At 38.3% G+C, this 21774-nt stretch overlaps 1 protein-coding gene across 1 annotated transcript in view; it reads right to left on the reverse strand.

Moving 5' to 3' along the window:
• The window catches only part of lingo1a (leucine rich repeat and Ig domain containing 1a), an 83326-nt gene that overhangs the window by 35452 nt on the left and 26100 nt on the right, over nt 1-21774 (reverse strand). Inside the window, exon 2 of the mRNA XM_084094618.1 lies at nt 3682-3821. The gene's annotated coding sequence lies outside the window, so the exon portion shown is untranslated. The remainder of the gene's footprint in view (nt 1-3681; nt 3822-21774) is intronic.

Below are 21774 nucleotides of genomic sequence, written 5' to 3' on the forward strand. Positions count from 1 at the left end.
ATATCTCAATTGTTTCTACTATAAATCAGTACATAAATGGAGAGCAAACATTTGCATATGTCTCCTGCTCCTCAGAAAAAGAAGAGATCTCAACAAACTCTCAGATTTGCCAAGACGTTGCTATCCACGTTCATTTTATAGCTCTGTATTCTTGCTGTATGTCAACAACTCTCTCATTTTTGTCCAAAGAATGAGGAACAATGAAACACAAATGAGAACTCCATCAAGTCTTCTGAGCGCCAAAAGAGCTTACTTTGCACACACATTGTTGTGGTGTGCGTTCTCTGAGAAGTCTGTTCACCAGTTTCCCGTTCCAGCTCACATTACCGCCCTCCAGATTCATGCATGTGTGGCGTAATCTCCAAACTCTTTCCGTTCCCCTCACCACCGGCTACAAATCTCCTTCCCAGCAGCCTCCACACTTCCCGAGAAATGTCTTCACACTGCCGCCTCTCAGAGGGAAAAAGACTGACCTTGACGACAAGTCCCCTCTCTTAAACGCAGATTACACCAAATCTTTCTCCAGCACACACGCTTCCAGAAATCCATTTTTCCACCTCTGATGGTTTTATATCTCAGTGGCAGCTATTCAACAGCACAGGACACTCAGATTACAGTCAAATTTACTGTGAGGCAGCATAAACACTTCTTTATCTCATTAGGCATGCATGGATTCACGAACATGAATATTCAAATGTTCATATGAATATTCACAAAGCCCGGCTCAGTTTCTCAACCTTTACTCTTTTCTTCTTTCTTCAGTCGCACACACACACGCTAATCACATGCATAAACAGAGGCGAGCGGGTGTCTTTTGCTTGAGTTTTCTAACAATTACAACCCAGCATGCATCAGCACCTTGTGTTTGCCACCCTGTATGTGTTAGGGGTTGAAATCAGTGCTGTTCTGATCTCATTTTTCTCTGATTGTAGGCTAGCAGCAACGTTCAGCTGTCAGAGAAAGCAGATATTTTAATAAATCACAGAAAAGCCATTGCACAGAAACCATCTGCCTGTGTATGAATATTACCAGTCGATCCTGACTAGACCATACACATATTACTGACAGTAACATTAGCATAGTCTCGCATGTAGTCTGGTCTGCTTATTTGTTCCAAGAATCGCTCACCTGACTGACATGCCTGACATGTAACACGACCAATCACAGCTTGTTTTTATACACAATGTCTGCGGAAAATGGAATATATAGGTGTTCAAGCATGCATTTACTATTAGGCGTTTCAAAAAAACATTGGATATGGATGGAGACGGATAGACAGATAGATATATATTACAAAGCCGACAGCCTTAAATATCGTTTTTCATATAATCCAGTCAACGTGGAGTCAATGGATTTCATACTGCTATTGTGTATGTTAAAATATACCAAGCAAAACAAGAAATCTCAGTTCATCACATGCTTTCTCATATGATGGTAGCACAAAGAGTCTTCAGTTCATCATATATGAGCATAAGATCATCGCATGGCAGACTGTTATATGACTGAGCACAAGGTTTCTCTCTATGGCTACTCATCATATGTGAACACACACAGTTGGCTATATCTAATATTAGAGCGAGAAGTAAGATATTATAATAGTAGAGTATAAATGACTATACTTAAATCATTTATATTCTGATTACTAAAAATCTTCCACAACAGACAGACAGACAGACAGACAGACAGACAGACAGACAGACAGACAGACAGACAGATAGATAGACAGACAGACAAACAGACAGATAGATAGACAGACAGACAGACAGACAGACAGACAGACAGACAGACAGACAGACAGACAGATAGATAGATAGATAGATAGACAGACAGACAAACAGACAGATAGATAGACAGACAGACAGACAGACAGACAGACAGACAGACAGACAGATAGATAGATAAATACATTTGAATAATTTTGTTGTTTATGACATTTAAAAAAAATGTCTATATAGTTTTGATAATTTTTATTTCAGTTTCAGTTATTTTAGTAGATCAAGTTAAACTAATTGAAAATAAGAAAAAAAAATTAAATTAAAAAGCTGAAATAGTAGACTATTTTATTTTAGTTAACATTCATTTTAGTTCAAATAACGAGTAGTTTTTAATGGTTTGGGCTTTAGTTTTAGATTTAGTTAAATAATACAACCCTGATTCATACTGTAAAAAAGCATGAATTATTTAATTTAATTATTTTACTGTACAAGTATATGTATTGTCTTCCTTGATATACATTTCCATCATAAATCATTAAATAATTAATACTTTGTAATTCCAAAAACCATAAAATATACCATTTTATTATTATTTAAATAAAGATTCAATTATTTAAATTATTAATACAAAACAATATTGTCCTGTTTAGTCCTTATGGCAAAGTAGCAGTTAAATATATTATTTTATTTTATTTCAATACATTTCATATTATTGTTGTATTTATTTATGTATGTATTCATTTATGTATTTATTTACCTTGAATGCAGTTGCCAGTGTTTTACCGTAAATCTAACAGGATGTTTTTATGGTGTGTGATCTGACAGAAAGAGTCGAGAGAAAATGGACATTGAGCTCCTAACTTTTCCCATTTTTGGAGGAAGAGATTCACACATGCAGAATCTAGAGTGTCGTTTGTCTTCAGTCATGCGAAATGCCGTCCGTCAGTTTTACTGCAGCCTGGTTTCCTCTCCGCACAGTCACGATAAATGATGGAGAACAGAAGCAAGTCGAGGAAAAAGAGAGAGAGAGAGAGAGAGAGAGAGAGAGAGGGAGAAAGAGAGAGAGAGGGACGGCTGTAAATGTTTCCGCACAGATACGGCTTTCAAATCCTGGCTTATGGGTTGGAATTCATACGCTATTATTCAAAATGACAAACCAAAATAATACAAGGTTCATTTATCCTTCTACTCTGGGCAGATCTTTTTTACCTCATGGTTTCTGAGCTGCAGAGGTGCAAGAACAGGCCAGCATAAAGCAAGCTATTTTACAAGCAATTACATCGAAATAGCCATTACAGCATGTTGGATCTAAAAGACTCAAGACTCAGTCTTCGTAGGCTAGACTTACAATTAATTACAAAATATAAATTGTCAATACAAGGTCTTTCAGGTACAATGCTGTAATTCTTTCTCACACACAACTAGATAAATAGATAGATAGATAGATCCCACAATCCCCTCAAACTCAAATACAATGAAACTTTGAATAGCTTTCAAAGTCACACAAAGATAGACAGACCCTGAATAACATAAAGCCAGCCAATCAGATTAGAGCTGGGCAGGTGATGCGTGAAGACCTGTGGGTGGTCAGTGGGCGTGTCGTCTGAAGCCGATACGTGTCAGTGGGAGTGTTTGTTCTGCTCTGGCTGGGTTAGTGGGTGCGGGACGCATTTGGACGTCTCCTGCTGGCCCTCACCGTTCAGACCAACCCCTGTAAACTCCTACAGAAGCTGCTGTCTGTCAGATATGCTGACATCACTCACCGCGCTCACAGACTGTCAACGCGGCACCTCTTTTATTTCGAAATCAACTCTATTTCTTTTCTGGCACATTGGCTTTAATATGATTTAAAGTGTAGCTGCAGGAGACGGCAGTATACGGAGGAAAAATACCATGCCAGCACTTACATAACACATCACAGAAACACAAATCACTCGCTCTGCAGGAGAGGCTGAGTTGTACTCACGGGCTGTAAACGCTTCTCTGCTCTTTAGGATGGAGGCTGGTTCACAGGGAATCGCACAGAAGATGGAGACACGTTCTCTCCCGGGTCCACATTACCCTGTCTTAATGTCTCCTCAGTGGAAAATCCCACCACAGATGAAACTACAATGAGAAAAACAAAGCAGAAGAGAATATTTCAGAACTAATGGTACAATAGCACTTGGGTGCATTTTATTGGATTGTACCAAATTTGCCTCGGTGTCTTTGAATATATATTTCATTTATTAGCCGCATTTGCTAAGCCAGCCATCACTATTGGTACTATTGCTCAAATTAAGGGTTTGGGATTTGAACTAGGTATTGAAATTTGAAACATATCTCAACCTGCACCCTACAGACATGACTGATATCTCAAATTAAAGGTATGTTATTATTACTTTCCAAAGTTATTGGACTTTGGCGTTTCTTCAACTATGGAAACTTCTTGTAACTGTGGACTTGCAGTCTTAAAACACTTTTTACACTCTCATTAGCTTAATTTGTTTACTAAGAATGTCCTATTAGTATTCTCCTGTGATGAATTGTCTTTTTTGTTTTGTTCCAAAAATGTTAAAAATGTAATTTCACAATGGTGTTATTTCCACCAAATCTCAAATTACACATTAACAGCATATTAAACATGTTTAACAGCATTCAGTGCATGGTGGAAAAGCATTTTAAACATTTTTGGGTAACACTTTATTTTGATGGTCCCTTTTGAACATTCTATTGACTACAAGTAACTTTGCAACTACATGTCAACTTATTCTAACCCTACCAGTCTACTAATACTCTACTAACACTCCAATGAGAGTTAGCACATGTAGCCTATGCAATGTTACGTATAGTCAACAGAATGGGTTAAAGGGACTATCAAAATAAAGTGAAACCCATTTTTGTAACAAAATGTTTGACTACTTTTCCTTCCTAAGGCTATTTCACAGCTATAGCATTTTAAATGCACAAAATTAAATAATGTTTTGGACAAAATTTCATCTTGATTGGAAATGATACACAATAAACATTCTGTTCACAAGTGATATTTACCTACATTTTACTTTGTTTTCTTTACATATAACATGTCTCACATTTATCTCAAACTCTGTTGTCTCCTACTTTTGAAGAAAAAAAAAAAAGAAAAAAGAAAGAAATGAATGGGGGCTAAGGGTGTGTTCACACTTGTACTTCAGTTTGCTTGGTTTGTTTGGTCCGGACCCAAAAAAAAAAAAAAAAATTAAAATAAAACATTTAGTCCTGGTCAGCTTAGCGCTCACATTGGCATTTTAACACGAACCTAAAGATACTGAACTTAAAGACATAGGGATGTGTTCACAACCTGATTGGTCGGCTTTTATTACGTATATTTCAGTATGTCACAGCCTTAGCAACTACCGCACAGCAACATGTTAAAACCCCTCTGAGCAACTTCACAACCACATAATAACCCAAAACAGCAGCCCTAATAAAGTCCCTAAAGAAATATTCCTTTATTAACACATCCAGCACGTATATTTTAAATTGAACTACATTACATGGCTGCGGCAGTTGTGACCGTTCCTCAAGGTTTAACAGCACTCAGTATATTTTAAATGAGACCTGCAGTATTATAACTCATAACCCTTCGGTTTGATTGGCTCTGCTGTGAGCGTTCAGCGTTACTGATTGCCTCCGCCGGGAGGGTCTCTTTGTCTCCTCTTGGCCACACAATTAGAGTTTTCCCATCTCTGATTGGGCACGAGGTGCGACCGCAGGGCGTAATACAGGATTCTCACACACACTGCGAGACCACCCTTCGTTTTCAGAGCCAATTTCCCACTGCGGCTTCATCTCTACCTGAATCCCACCAGCACACATCATCAAGGACACTTCCTGTATTCCTGCATTGCACTGGGGGTATTTTTAATAGCCCTAAATGTGCAGAATTTATTGAACACGAAGGCTTGTTTATTACAAATTTTTAAGATATCATTATGTTCTCCACTGTGATTTAACTTCAAAAGACGAATATTCCACTAATGTATTTGCAATCTATACTTAGGCTCTCCCAAATGACAATTTAATGTTTTTTGTGTGTGTGTGTGTGTGAAAACAAAACGCCTATTTAGCTTCACAAGCAACCAGCACAAGCCTGGACCTGGAAATTCATATTAAGTTCAACAAGGCATCAATATCTCACCCTCAGCTGCTGAAAGTAAATCTCATAACACTGAGAAGTACAGCTTTCTTTTAGTAAACAAATAGCTGTTGGACAAAACACTGTCTAACACTAAAGTTAATAAAAATACATGCTGCTTAAAAACGGAAAACTGTGTTAGCAAGACTGCAGTCACAGCCAAAATCATCTATAAAAATAGCCTGACTGGGTTTGAGAGAACAAAAGCAGGACCGGATTAACCATATGGACATTTGGGCACATACCCACTGGCACCACGTTCAGAAGGGCAACATGGAAGGACAGAAAAATGCAAAATCGATGGATAAACGTATGAACCGAACCACATGACATATGGACAAAAAACTTTTCCAGACGCTTTTCCTTTGCGTTTTTCGCATACAAACAAAAATGTTGTCAAAACAATCATGGATCCACGAAAACAACTAAAAACGCTGTATTCTGCTGCCAGGCCAGTAGTTGGCGATGTCACTTTGCAAAGAAACACAACGCACCTTTAAACTGAACACGTAATGAATGACGTCACCGTTTTCACAAATTCGCATTTTGTAGTTTACACAGAGACGATAACGGTATTGTTTTCAAAATCTTGCAAATTGTGTAAATGAACGGCCAAAACACATAAAAAGATTTTCGTTTTTAAGAACGGGCCTTTAATTCGTGGCCACAATTTTCTAAAACAAGGGAATGAATTGAAGGAATGAATTCTTAATTCGTGGCCACTATATCGTGGCACATATGTGCGGGGCTACGTCTATTAACTTGTTGAGCTACAAAATGAATGTTGATAGCATATTAGCACAGTTTGAGTTAGTTCTCTTTTATAAAGGCCCATTCACACCAACAATAATAACTATAAAGATAACTATATTAGCGTTCATACCATCAGACGATATCATTCTGTTTATTCTAAAAAAGTATTTCTCTGTCACTTTAAATACTCGAGCTTGTTACAAGATTGATTCTGATTGGCTGTCAATGATTTTATCGCTCATCAGCTGTATAAAATCGTTCTGAAAGTGATTCCAACAATAGCGTTTCTCTGTGCCGTTTTATTGTTATAGCTGTGGTGTGAACTCTGCTATTCTTTAATATTCTGAACATTTTTTGGAACTATATATTTTATCGTCATCTTTATAGTTATCGTCCTCGGTGTGAAGGACTTTAACTCTAGAAGATAGATTATGAGTTGAGATTAGTAGGGTCTTTTTCTGAAGATGATAGTCATACAGCAAAGAAATAGTATTTTTTTCCAAATCTAGTTATATTAAGATTAGCTATTTAGATAACCCAAATACAGTGAGGAAAATAAGTATTTGAACACCCTGCTATTTTGCAAGTTCTCCCACTTAGAAATCATGGAGGGGTCTGAAATTGTCATCGTAGGTGCATGTCCACTGTGAGAGACATAATCTAAAAAAAAAAATCCAGAAATCACAATGTATGATTTTTTAACTATTTATTTGTATGATACAGCTGCAAATAAGTATTTGAACACCTGAGAAAATCAATGTTAATATTTGGTACAGTAGCCTTTGTTTGCAATTACAGAGGTCAAACGTTTCCTGTAGTTTTTCACCAGGTTTGCACACACTGCAGGAGGGATTTTGGCCCACTCCTCCACACAGATCTTCTCTAGATCAGTCAGGTTTCTGGGCTGTCGCTGAGAAACACGGAGTTTGAGCTCCCTCCAAAGATTCTCTATTGGGTTTAGGTCTGGAGACTGGCTAGGCCACGCCAGAACCTTGATATGCTTCTTACAGAGCCACTCCTTGGTTATCCTGGCTGTGTGCTTCGGGTCATTGTCATGTTGGAAGACCCAGCCTCGACCCATCTTCAATGCTCTAACTGAGGGAAGGAGGTTGTTCCCCAAAATCTCGCAATACATGGCCCCGGTCATCCTCTCCTTAATACAGTGCAGTCGCCCTGTCCCATGTGCAGAAAAACACCCCCAAAGCATGATGCTACCACCCCCATGCTTCACAGTAGGGATGGTGTTCTTGGGATGGTACTCATCATTCTTCTTCCTCCAAACACGTTTAGTGGAATTATGACCAAAAAGTTCTATTTTGGTCTCATCTGACCACATGACTTTCTCCCATGACTCCTCTGGATCATCCAAATGGTCATTGGCAAACTTAAGACGGGCCTTGACATGTGCTGGTTTAAGCAGGGGAACCTTCCGTGCCATGCATGAATTCAAACCATGACGTCTTAGTGTATTACCAACAGTAACCTTGGAAACGGTGGTCCCAGCTCTTTTCAGGTCATTGACCAGCTCCTCCCGTGTAGTTCTGGGCTGATTTCTCACCTTTCTTAGGATCATTGAGACCCCACGAGGTGAGATCTTGCATGGAGCCCCAGTCCGAGGGAGATTGACAGTCATGTTTAGCTTCTTCCATTTTCTAATGATTGCTCCAACAGTGGACCTTTTTTCACCAAGCTGCTTGGCAATTTCCCCGTAGCCCTTTCCAGCCTTGTGGAGGTGTACAATTTTGTCTCTAGTGTCTTTGGACAGCTCTTTGGTCTTGGCCATGTTAGTAGTTGGATTCTTACTGATTGTATGGGGTGGACAGGTGTCTTTATGCAGCTAACGACCTCAAACAGGTGCATCTAATTTAGGATAATAAATGGAGTGGAGGTGGACATTTTAAAGGCAGACTAACAGGTCTTTGAGGGTCAGAATTCTAGCTGATAGACAGGTGTTCAAATACTTATTTGCAGCTGTATCATACAAATAAATAGTTAAAAAATCATATATTGTGATTTCTGGATTTTTTTTTTTTAGATTATGTCTCTCACAGTGGACATGCACCTACGATGACAATTTCAGACCCCTCCATGATTTCCAAGTGGGAGAACTTGCAAAATAGCAGGGTGTTCAAATACTTATTTTCCTCACTGTATATTTAGATTGGAAAACTATTTTAAAATGGCCAAAAATAAAAGGAAACTAAAAGGAAACTAATAAAAAAGGGCAAAAAATCACTAATATATACTGTATATATATACTGTATATATATATATATATATATATATATATTTTTTTTTTTTTTTTTTAAATCTATATTAGCGATTTTTTGCCCTTTTTTTATAAATATTTTGAAATATATCTCATTGCATAGTAGAAAACCTGAAATATTAAAAAGATATATATTTTTTCTCTTTCAAGTGAAGACTAAAGTTGACTCTTTAAAAGGAGCGTGAAAATTACAGCTCTGATTGGAGTCCAAAGAGAACAAAGGCTTTTGCTTTGCAATCAACCATTGGAGTCTGACAAAATAATTTCTTTTTAAAGAAACAATTGTTCTTAAAGCCACAACAGAAGGATCCGGCCCGAAAATATCCTGCTCTCTATATCCCGATGTGGAAATGAACCTGTGACCTGCAATAAGATCAAAGAAGCAATTACTGACTCATAAATTTACTTGTTTGCTGTGCCGAAAAGTCGAGTGGCATGCTAAGAGCCAAACCATGATCTCTGGATATTGGAAAAGCAATCAAATGGAAGTCTAATTAATGAGCTTTTGAGTTATTGCTCAACTTGACACGAATCCTCACGGGAAAGGAGTTTAATCTAATGCTGAGATAAGTCATAAACATTCTTACAGACAGAAGATGCTCTCTGATCAGTCGGCACAGAGACGATTAAACGCATCAGGATATCAGATGTTTTAGGAGTTGGAAATTAAAGCTCTTAAATTCTTCTTAGTCAGAATGCACGTGTAGCCCAATAACTTTTTGTGACGACAACCAAGAAGTCAAGATAGCTTTAGCTAGAGCAGATGTCAAGATTTTCTATGAATAACAACTTAAAGTGGCAACACTTTACAATAAGGTTGCATTTGTTAACATTAGTTAACTACACTGCCCGGCCAAAAAAAAGTGGCCGTTTGGATTTAAAGAGGCAAATGCTTAAGAGTCTATGATTGGATCATTGTTGCAGTGATTATTATGTTTATATGTTTGGCAACAGTTCTTCTAACCCTGATTGATGGAGTGTGTAGCTTTTCATTTCATAAACAGCCATGTAGGGAGACACAACATGATCATATTCCAGGATGACAATGTCAAGATTCATCAGGCTCAGATTGTGAAAGAATGGTTGTGAGGATCATGAAGAATCATTTTCACACATGAATCATCTCCTCTGAGTCCAGATCTTAAATTCATTGAGAGTCTTTGGGATGTGCTGGAGGAGACTTTACAGAGCGCTGGACTCTTGCATTGTCAATACAAGATCTTGACCAAAAATGTATGCACCTCTTGATGGAAATAAATGTTGTGATGTTATTTCATAATAATCACAGCAATAATGATCCAATCATAGACTCTTAAGCGTTTGCCTATTTACATCCAGACAGCGACTTTATTTTTATTTTTTTGGCTGGGCAGTGTATATTAGTTAACATGAACTAACAATGTAAAAAGCAGTTATTAATTTACTAATGCATTGTTGTCTCTATTGTATCTGTTAATATTATTAAAGCTAACATGAACTAATGTTGAACAGTTGTATTTTCATTTACTGAAGTTAACAAAGATGAATAAATACTGTAACAATTGTATTTCTCATTGTTAGTTAATCTTAGTTAATGCATGAACCAATGTTAACTAATGGAAACTTATGGTAAAGTGACTTCTGAAGACTTGAAATATAATGCACGAGACGTTTGGATTAATTTTATGATGCTTATGAAAAGTCCTGCAGGGTTTGAAACTCGGGTGAGTAAATGATAACAAGAATATTAATTGCATGGTCCCTTTAAAAGCACACAAACAGACACCCACCCACTGTAAACACAACACATCCTCATTGATCTATTTGACTGGATCTCTTTTAATTACTTAACAGCATTACGAGCATTTCTGATCTCCCAGCTGTCCTGTGTGTCACGCACAGGGGAGAGTGATTACCCCACCCCACACCGAGCGCCATTCAAAGGCCGCTGGAATCAAATGACACAATTGAGAGGTACGCCGCAATAATTCGGCTTTCCACTGCAAATGAGATCCTGTTAAAATACTGGGGAGAATTTAATTCCCCATCATTCCAGTTAATGGCCGCCGGCATTTTGTGGTAGGGCACATATGAGAATTACTCCATTCTTCTTCCGCAGTAACGGCCATCTATCAGTACCAGCATAATTATTCCCTGGGCGCCAGAAAGCTGACAGGCCTATTGCCTGTTCACTCTCCATACAATGGAGTCTAATCTTGCCAGTGAGATGTGTGGCAAGGCGAACCTCAGATTCTGGCACACATGAGTAGAATGGGGCGGGACTGGAGGCGGGGCTTACAGACAATCAGGGGATTGTTGATTGGATTGTCAGGCGATGTGGGTGGAAGCTTACTATTAAGAGTTCTCATTCATCTCAATGGTGTGTGCTCGGCTATCACCTGAGATGTCAATGTGGCTAAAGGCCCTGATATACTTCAAGCGAAATCGAAGAACGAACTGCTGTGACCTCATTTCGAACAAAATCAGGCCAAAACGAAGTTTGTTTGGAGCTCGTTTTGGGAGTTCGAAACAGCTTATCAAAGCGAACGTTCCGGAAAAGTTAGCTACGGCTGGAAAACACTTTTGTATCACCATTGGTCCATGGCGATTACATAATAGGTAGGTGTGCGCAGAGGCTCTGCCTTCTTTAACGTGGACATTTTATGTTAATTTCTCTTGTTCAGTCCGTCGAGGTTAGACGTCCGCGGATAGAAAAAAAAAACGTAATCATTTGAAATGTTTCCTTTGCATCTAACCGTTTAAGTACCATCCATCCATCCATCCATCCATCCATCCATCCATCAAAATAATGAAAACCTTCAAACTTCAAGCTTTTAAAACTATTTCAATCTTAAATTCCTATTTCGAACTATTTTAATATTTCTGACTAGGCTTTCTCAAGCCAACATGAAAGATTGTCTACAAACTTTACTATTTATTTTATTACATTACATTATTTTATTTATTGCAAGCATTTTGAATGTCCAAAACAAGCAGAAGCAAGGTGCTGAAAACAGCCAGACAGGGATGAGATGATTAGGGCGGGGCAGCGCTGAAGCAGGGGCTGGTGGGCGGAGCTAAGAGTCAAGGAAGTGTGAGTAACAACAGCAGCGTGTCTGAAGGCAGAACTCGCTGGCCTCTTGCCCTCCTCCTCCAGGCAGAAACATTTCTATTCACAGCTGACTTCCACTCCCTCTGAACACCTGCCTTAGCGTGGCCATGTTCAGGGGAAAAATGACATCCTCTACAGTTACTGAAAAACTCTGAAATCTTTCTCCTTGACAGGAGCCCTGCTGTGTTCTTTGCTCTCACGCTCGTCTGTTTGAAGTTCCACATTTTACATTCTCAAAGGGCATTTATTGTGTGTGACACCTTTCCAAAGATTCTGTCAAGATTCTCTGTCAGAGTATTTTACATGAAATACATTTCTATAAGATTTGATCAAACTCACCACTGCAATGACGCTGCTGATGAATCTATTAAAGAGAAGACAGATGATTCAGGAAGTCTGTTATCAAACATTAGTTTGCTAAAGAAGGGTGCTTTCACATTAGAGCTATATGTGAGGAAGCCATTTCATCTTCAGAATTTGGTTGGTTTGAAAACGTTATTTTAAATCGGGTGCAGTTCGGTTTTAACCCTTAAAAAGTATATGATGCCAAATCAGTAAATCAATGGTTCAATCTATAGATTCTGAATGCGAGATTAGTTTAAGTGAATCAGTTCGTTCAACTGAATTGAATGGCTGATGCATTTACGAAAATCGATTCGTTCAGGTGCAATATGTAACATTTCAATGTCTAATTTATTTTAGTGAATCAATTTGTTCAAGTTCAAACCGAAATGATTCACTGAATCTTCTCACACAAATCAGTGTGTGATATTTTGCCTTTTTTAAATGGCAAAATATACAGTAAATGCTATGGTTCATTCTATTTATTACATTTTAATTACCGTAAATTTACCTGTTTGAATTTAACTACAAATTATGATCAGCTTAGCAAACTACAGTTTTCAAGCAGTTTCTTCAGCAGTGTCACATAAAAATCTTTTTGTTTTTTTTTGATGGTGATACACAAAAAAAGACTCTGACATCAACAAAACAAATTTTTTCCATTCTTACAGTAATCATACTTCAGGTTTATTCCTGTACGGAAGTGATTTCTGGTAATTTCCATGTACCAAGAGTCTGATTTTGACCATATTAACTAATATAAATGGAACATGGAGTTCTGCTCTAGAGCTGAACACAATAGACAGTGTGTTTCCTGTCGCTGTAGCGGTAAAGCAGCGGTAATGACTTCTAATGTGATGGAGACATGAATCGAAACCTCGCACTAGGCCACCCAAAACACGTTCTCAACAGCAGGCAGAGAAATAACCATTACTTGCAATCCAACCAGCAATCATGAGTGATGATTGAATTTAGTTTGTTCTGGATGTTTTAATGTGTAAAGAATGTGATGTGTCACATTGGACTCAGTGTTGATGTTTATATCACTTATAGGCGTTCAAGAGCTCAATTGTATCTATGTGCAACTGTAATAAAGCACATTTTTCTAAATGAAAACTGCTACAAATGTAGGAGACAGAAATAGTATTTGAGTGGATGTGTGTATATAGATAGATATAGATAGATAGAGAAACGAGAGAGAAAATCTCTCTTAAAATAAATATATATATATATATATATATATATAATATATATATATATATATATAATGTATATATCCTATAAGAGAGACACTGACTTTCTATATACATATAAAGGTACATAAAACGTAAAAGAAAATACACATACAAAGGTTTGCGAAAGTTGCGCTTTAAACTTTTGCTCTTTCACACTTGTAGGCATTTACTGAGAATACTGAGAATTTCAGACAGGCAGGTACAATCAATTGTGCTTTCGTAAATCCAACAGAATTCACTGAGTTCAAACTCACCCAGCTCTTTCCACACCATTTAAGGCAAATCTTATGGCTTTCTATCCATCAAATGCTCTATCAAAGCTTTCTCTAGCATTTAAACGGCATTATTCAACCAACAGCAACTAATCAAATACTCAGCTTGGCTTCCGCTTAAACTTGAGACGTTTTATCAAATCCGTAGACGTGCATCAGCAATCCAGCCACCAACTGTCTCGGTTCATGAGACCTCAAGTCTAAAACTAGCTGTATTCAGGTAGAATATCACGACACCTAATGACAGACAAGAAGTATTGTACACAGAACTTGTGGCATAGAACATCAAAAGTACTTCTGTTTTTCAATGGCAACTGGCCTTGATGACTTATTCATTAAAGAAAACGACGGCATAAGAGATTGAAGCGCCTGAATACCCAAAAAACTTTACAAAGTGCTTGTAATCTGATGACCTCAGATTCTGAATCTTCTCTACACTTCCAAAGTGAATAAAACCCCCCTTCAGCAGACGTCTGGATAACAAGATTTAAAGTGTGCAATCAGGGTGTGAGAAATCTTTTACTTCAAGCCATGGGGAAAAACGGGAAACAAACAGCAGATCTGTGCACAGTGTGTAGGACTGGTTATGGTTCACAGCATGTTGATGGAGCAAGTTTTATTTAACTGGACCAGCATGACAAATCTGTCCAGTCCAGTTCAGTGTCCAGTCATACTTGATGTGTATGTTTAGGAGTGTGTATTGAGTCGTCATAAATCTGGTTGTGTAGACGACACAACCTTCACTGCTGACTGCAGATAAGCAGAACATTTGAGCTGAGGGGGATCAAACCAAGGCTCTGTTTACACCTGGTATTAAGATGCGTTTTGGTTGATTGGATCACGAGGTAGAGACATTCCCGTTTACACCTGGTGTTTTAATCCGTCTCTTTTGCCCACTTTGAGAAGAGAGCAAGACAGCATCCCAAGAGTAGCCCTTCATTGGACACCCGAAGGTAGAAGAAAGAGAGGACGACCAAAGATCACCTGGCGTCGCACAGTAGAGGAAGAAATGAAATCTATGAACCTGACATGGGGAGATGTCCAGAAAATAGCCCAGAATCGACCAGAGTGGAGGACCTTCGTTGCTGCCCTACATGCCAGAGGCATAATGGGCAGTAAGTAAGTAAGTTTTGCCCACTTTCGACCACTTCTGTCCTGATTTCTTCGAGGGAAGGGTCTATGGGCGGGTAAATGTATGTTTTTTTCCAGATTTTTCGATCTAATGGACGAAATAAGCTTGCGCAATTTGAATAAACGCACCAAAGATGACATAAAAACACATGGAGAGCATCAGCTTTCATTTCTACTCTGACAGCCGCAAGTCCAGCCAAACGCTGTGAGTGTGTGTTATAAATCAGGAATGGAGAGAGAACATTGTGATTGGTTTGTTTTTCATCTTCAAACCAAACTCGGGTCTTTAACCGACAAAGTTTAAATCCTGTCTTATAGCGCGCTTCCCATAATGTTTACGCATTAGTTACGTAGGTGGAGAGTAGACAGTGTTTTGTGGCTGTTCGAACACATTCGACCACATGAGCGTTTACACTACGAAAGCAATCCGGTCGAATGCGTTTTCTACTACTTCTGGAAGTGGTCAAAAGTGGACAAGCTCAAAACGTTTTGGAACCTGTTCACACCTGTATTTAGTGTCATCCACTTGTGATCCAATCGACCAAAACGCATCTTAATACCAGGTGTAAACAGCTCGATGGTGTTTTTAGCCCCCAATGGCTCCTTCCAGGCAGCTAACCCTAACCTCAACCTTAAACCTACCTATCCCCTCGCTGCCTGGAAGGCACCGTTGGGGGCTAAAAACACCAAACACCGTGTAAACAGGGCATAAGATTCAAGGTCAACAGCTACTTCTGCTGGTCTAGGTGGTGGAGTAGTTTGACGTATAATTAAACTCGAGGTTCTGTGGGGTGTGGACTGGATCAATTCCATTCCTAGAGCGTCCGAACAAATCTTTGAGGTTTGGACTGATGGGGCAGTGAACCCGAGGTTACCCCGTGAGTCAGTCCTAGAGCTACTCCTGTCTGATTTTAGGGGAAAATAGATTTAGACGTCCAATAGATTTCTTAGGCACGCTGAAAGAACACCACAGACACAGTGTAATCACCATGGGAAAATCTCAGAGTAAAACTAGGAGCTGTTAAAAATATGATACACTGGTGTTTTGCCAGATGAGAAGATCTATGTATCATCTTTTTACTCTTTTAATTCCTTTTATAACTGTTTTAATTTTGAAGTCTAGAATTCTCAGACAACTGAGTTAGTCTGATATAATCAGAACCGTAGAATTTTCAAACGTTCAACTCAAGATTCATTTAGAACTTTTAGAGTTCCTAGACAGTGATGGATTAATACACATTCAGATTCACACTCACAGGAATGGCTTTCCAGAGCCTCAGATTGCCTGTGAACACACACACAGAAATGAAATTCATCCCATCTCTGAATGATTAATAAGGCCAGAAGATATTTTATAACAAATGCAGCGATTCTGAGGACTGCGTTGTGCTCAGCAGCAGATGGCACGAGCTGCTGAAGGTTTTTAGCATGAATATGAACAATAAAAACGCTTAAAGAAGGACTTTAACTCCACTCGCCAGCAGAACGCACTGAGAGTACAGCAAAGTGGCTTTTTCCTTTTTCCTTCAGATGAATGAGCAGTTAGAATGAAACGACTCATTGAGCTAATCAAGAATGAGAGAGAAGAATGAGAGGAGAACAGAAGCCCCAAGAACCTCCTTCATCAAAGTCCAGTTTGCACCATGAGACCATGGAAATTACGCTACTATTAGCCAAGCTCATACTGACTTTCTGAAAGAAAAAACAGCAACAAACCAAACCTAAAATAAAACCATATTATAATGTCATGTTTAGATAAATGAAACATAAAAGTGTTTATAAAAATATGTATAATCTATACACTTCATGATTGTCTATAGTTGATGCAGCTCTCCTAGTTGAAAATGAAATGGTAGTTGAGTCATATTTCATGTGATCATGATATGATTTGAATCTGTGTTTGAACAGAAGCTCAGAAGTGAATCGTCGCTGTATGAATACCCTTATCGATGCCCTGGAAGTGAAGACTGAGGATTGTGAGCCGTAAAGGGCCGGCAGCGCTGACAGCGGGCAAATAACGGCTCAGTCCAGCCATCACCCCCTGAGATAAGAGCTGCCATTCAGAGAGACTGACATACCAAAGAGTGCGAGTTCAGCCATTCTAGTGCCCTCAATCGCACAAAAGACTTCATTTATCATTCTTAACGCTCTTAACAACCTTCAGACCGGTGGATCAGGACGCTTCTGGAGGATGTTTCGCTAAGAACCACAGACAAACCTCATTAAAGTAGTACAACTTAATTATTAAACATGCAAATATTTTTGGAAGTGGCATTGAAATGGCTAAAGCGTTCAATTTAACAAAAAATAATACAATATAAAATCCTAATATTTAATAATAATAGTTAGTTATAAAATATATACGTTTTTAGATGTAATTTTAATAAAAATATTTTTATATAAATATAAAAATGATAATTTGATTTAAAATGTAACAATGCAATATAATAGAATATAATTATCATGAAAAAATTAAGTCGTGATAACGAGAAAACAGCTTTTGTTGTGTCGAGATCACGAGAAAGAAAAATAATAATATCCATGGCCTTTTAGGGCTTCTGTAATAATATAATATAATATAATATAATATAATATAATATAATATAATATAATATAATATAATATAATATAATATAATATAATATAACACTTGTTAATTTGAATTAGTTGGCATATCTATTATATATTTAATAGAATAACAAGCCTAAAAATCTGAAGCATCTGTGAGTTTGTGTTTGTAATAGTGTATATACAGGTAAGTGTTTTAAAAACTGTAATTCAGGGCTGTGCTTGATCTGAGATTCTCGTTTTGTGCCGAATGGTTGTAAGCCACAAAATAGCTCTAAAACACTTTTTAAATACACTGTATGAACATGTACCAGCCACACACCGTGTTTTTCAAGCACACAGACAAACGAAGGGCTGAAGAGCTGAGAGAACAGCTGGGAAATGTTCTTTTTTTTCACCTAAATGTCCTTCAGAACACAGCGGCTTTCAACACAACCGCAGCAGGAAAGCGATTGCAGAGTCTGCGTCAAATCAGAACATCCATTCATCACAAGCCGCGATGCTGAACACCCCGCTCTGCTCTTAACATCCAGAAAGACAGAGAGAAATGCAACCAACATCTCCACAATCACACACAAGAGCAGCGACACACGCCAGCGTGGGGCAGTCATGGCCTAATGGTCAGAGAGTCAGACTGGTAACCCGAAGGTTGCGGGTTCGATTCTCAATACCGGCAGGAAATGACTGACCCAATTACTTCCAGGGCACCACAGCAAAATGTCCACGGTTTGCAGTGTGTGTGTTCACTACTCGCTACTCCTAATATGTGTGCACCAACTTGGATGGGTTGAAACGCTTCCAATACTCATTTTCCACAGAACAGATACACGATACCAGTGATATATCTCTCCGAAAGCGAGTGAGACACAAACCCGCCTCTCCTCACTCACTCGTTTCATTTGCTCCGGATGAATATTGTTGGCGTTACAGGGCTTGAATTTCAGAGTGGGATTACGCATAATTTTACACATTCCCGCAGATTTTATGCTCACACCCAAAGTGTGCGCAAATAAAGCCGTCTCTCAGCACTACATTGAGTTCGTTTTCGCTGCTTATTGCGCTTAAACAGTCAAAAACACACAAAATAATGTCAAAATGCCAGTCTTGGTGAGTATTCGTGTAAACACAGTCATGTACACGTGTAATGTTTTAAGTGAACGTAAACAGTTGAGAAAGGAAATGCATGTGTAACAGTATAATGGATCAGTGCGTCAGGTCTTAAAGTGACAGCAGCCTAATAAACCTGCTGGTAAATTAAGAGATAATATTAAAAACCTCTATATGGCAGTTTTCCCCAAGGTATCGATGTCAAAATTGTGGCCAGTGAAAATGCTGAGTGGCTAGTAACTTTGGAAAACCAAATGTCAAGGCCTGGTTACTATACCACACTTTTCACTTCACTTTCACAGAAGAATATTTAGATCTTCTGCCGTGTAACTGCTCATTACAAACAAATACATGTGTAAAAAAGCATCACCAAAATCATTTACTCACCCTCATGTTGTTTCAAACCTGTATGATGGAACACAAAATTTGAAGATATCCTAGTCACTCTTTTTAATATAATTAAAGTGAACTGGAGCTGTCAATGCTAAATAATCTACATAAAAGTATTCTATACAAATTGTACACAACATCTCAAGACTTCAGAAGTAATACGAAGATTTAAGTCATGGAAAATCTTGAAATCATGGCTCTCCTCGGCATGTTAATTAAAGAAAAGTAGCGAAGTCTGATTCATAAATGAATCTTTTAAATGAATCATTTGATCCTGTTCACAAAAAACACATTAATGATTCGTTCATGAATCAAACTGAACAAGTCTTGAGTTCAACTCACTCAATGATCCACTCATGGGTTGATCGCTCATTGAAGGGGAAGATTATCAGTGAATAACAACTTAAAATATAGCTGCAAGCAGCCATTACCGGGGCCAAGCAGAATAAGACGACAAGACATGCCGACATGTCTGAAAGTGTCAGACCAACTGCAACAATAAGCAATTAAAGACATTTAAAGAGTATTTTAGGCAAAATGCCTGAAAAATCATAGAAACAATAATTAAATATAGCTGCAAGCAGCCATTACCAGGGCCAAGCAGAATAAGACGACAAGACATGCCAACATGTCTGAAAGTGTCAGACCAACTGCAACAATGAGCAATTAAAGACATTTAAAGAGAAATTTTGTTATAACTTTTGACCACTAGGTGGCGCTGTTTCGAAATATTTTGAGTACCTTCAGGGGATGGTGTTGCTGGCACATTCTGAGTTTCGTAATATTACACCAATGCATTTGTTTAGTATAGCATTTTATTTCACAAAACTGTATTGTAGTCAATGGGAATTTCATGTTTTGTTCTATTATAGCGCCACCAAGAGGCTCAGTCCCACCATTTTTTTTATGTGTCCTCAGAGTGAGCCCATACATATGTGTGTCAATTTTGGTGAAAATATCTCAATTCGCTTCAGAGTTATAGACATTTATATGAAAAAACACGTAAAAAAATGACTGACACATGACTTTGATTGAATTTTACTACCCCTTACTATCAATATTTTCACATTTGGGCATTGGCTTTTAGCTATCGACCTATGTTTCCAAACTTCTGACGGTGGTTTCGTCTCGATCGGACAAGCGGTTTCGAAGATATAGCTAAATGTTTTTTAAGCGCTAAATCACAACGCTACACAAACCGTAAGGCGAAACCTAGCATGTTTGGTATCGTAGGACTCGGCAAGGTTTCAGGAGTCTAATGAGATGAGTCTCGTGAAAATAAGTCGACCACACCCAAAGTTATAAGCATTTGAAGAAAAAAAATCCACCACTAGGTGGCGCTGTTTCGAAACTTCTCACGCTCCTTCAGGACATTGTGCTGATGACCCAGACCAAGTTTCGTAACAATCCGTTCATGCGTTCTTAAAATACAGCATTTTAGCACAAAATTCAAAATGGCCGACAATCAAAATGGCCGATATGGTAAAATTGGATATCAGTCGACTCGGCATGTCGCCCTGAATCTAACAAGACCAATTTTATGATTTTTGGACAAACTGTTCAGAAGTTCTAAGCAAAAATAGCCATTTTTCATATCCTCCGCACCTTCGGTGCTTGGCCCCTAATTATGGTCTGTCATCACACAAAGCTATCATATCACATCAGAAGACTTGAAATATAGCGAGCAAGACTGCTTTTATGGTGCTTTATAATATTATTTTTTGTTGCTCCAATAAGACAGCCATGAAGAGATTCCTTTCATGTTTAATTAAATTATTATTCTTTTTTTAATAACATAGGTTTGTAACAACATGAGTGTAAGTAAATAACAATTCTAACTGCATTTGTTTTAACTCATTCTGTCACCTCAGTCACTCAATAAACATGAAAATCAATGGAATTGTCAACCGCAGCACAAACTATTGAGTGGATTCAGGTGGTGTCTCACTATCCACCTCAAAACAACTAGACGTTGGTCTGTTTTCGTCTGTCACAGTCACCGATGAAGAATGGACGACTAAACGACTGCCTCTGACAACAAATATCATAATGCAACATAGTATTATGGAAATGGCTTGTCATTTTTAAGAACTGTCAGGACAAACAGTAGAATTTATTTTTGTCTTTCTGAGCATCAATAACACTGAACAAGATGTTATCTGTAATGAATTCCCCTGATGGGACATTATCTTCCTTAATTACAGCAAACAGAACCTGTTCGTCAACAGAGGAGCATGTTTTCCTTTTCCTACAACGGAAATAAGCAGCGAATTTCCAACAGTAGAGCTCTATTTATGGACTAAACATAATTTCTGTCCTCAAAATAATTCGTCCCAGTTGAATCAGTGGAGGTCAAGTATGTATCAAGTGCGTTTGTGTAAAATAATCACATCCATCATTCATTTTCTGTCCTCTAAATGTGGTGGGTGGATCTAAATCAAGCCCCCAGGCCGTGGAAAGCTCTCAGGACCAAACGCCACAGATCCTGGTCATTTCCATAAGCCTGATATCCAAAATTAGATTTCACGGGCCAAGGTCAGTTATGTTAATACATCAGCGACTGATGGAGGAACATTTTAAAAAGACCATCAGCATACGTGTCTTGTACACTTGTTTCCTTTTTTCGAAATGCGCAGGAGTTTTTGTTTATTCTGATCAGCAAATCCCAGTGTATCAGACAGCGGAGTGTAATCTGCGCATCATGAAGTCAGCAGTCGTGTTTGACCTTCATACACACTCTGAGCA

The sequence above is a fragment of the Abramis brama genome (assembly GCF_963993115.1).
Source record: "Abramis brama genome assembly, chromosome: 20".
Lineage (NCBI taxonomy): Eukaryota > Metazoa > Chordata > Actinopteri > Cypriniformes > Leuciscidae > Abramis > Abramis brama.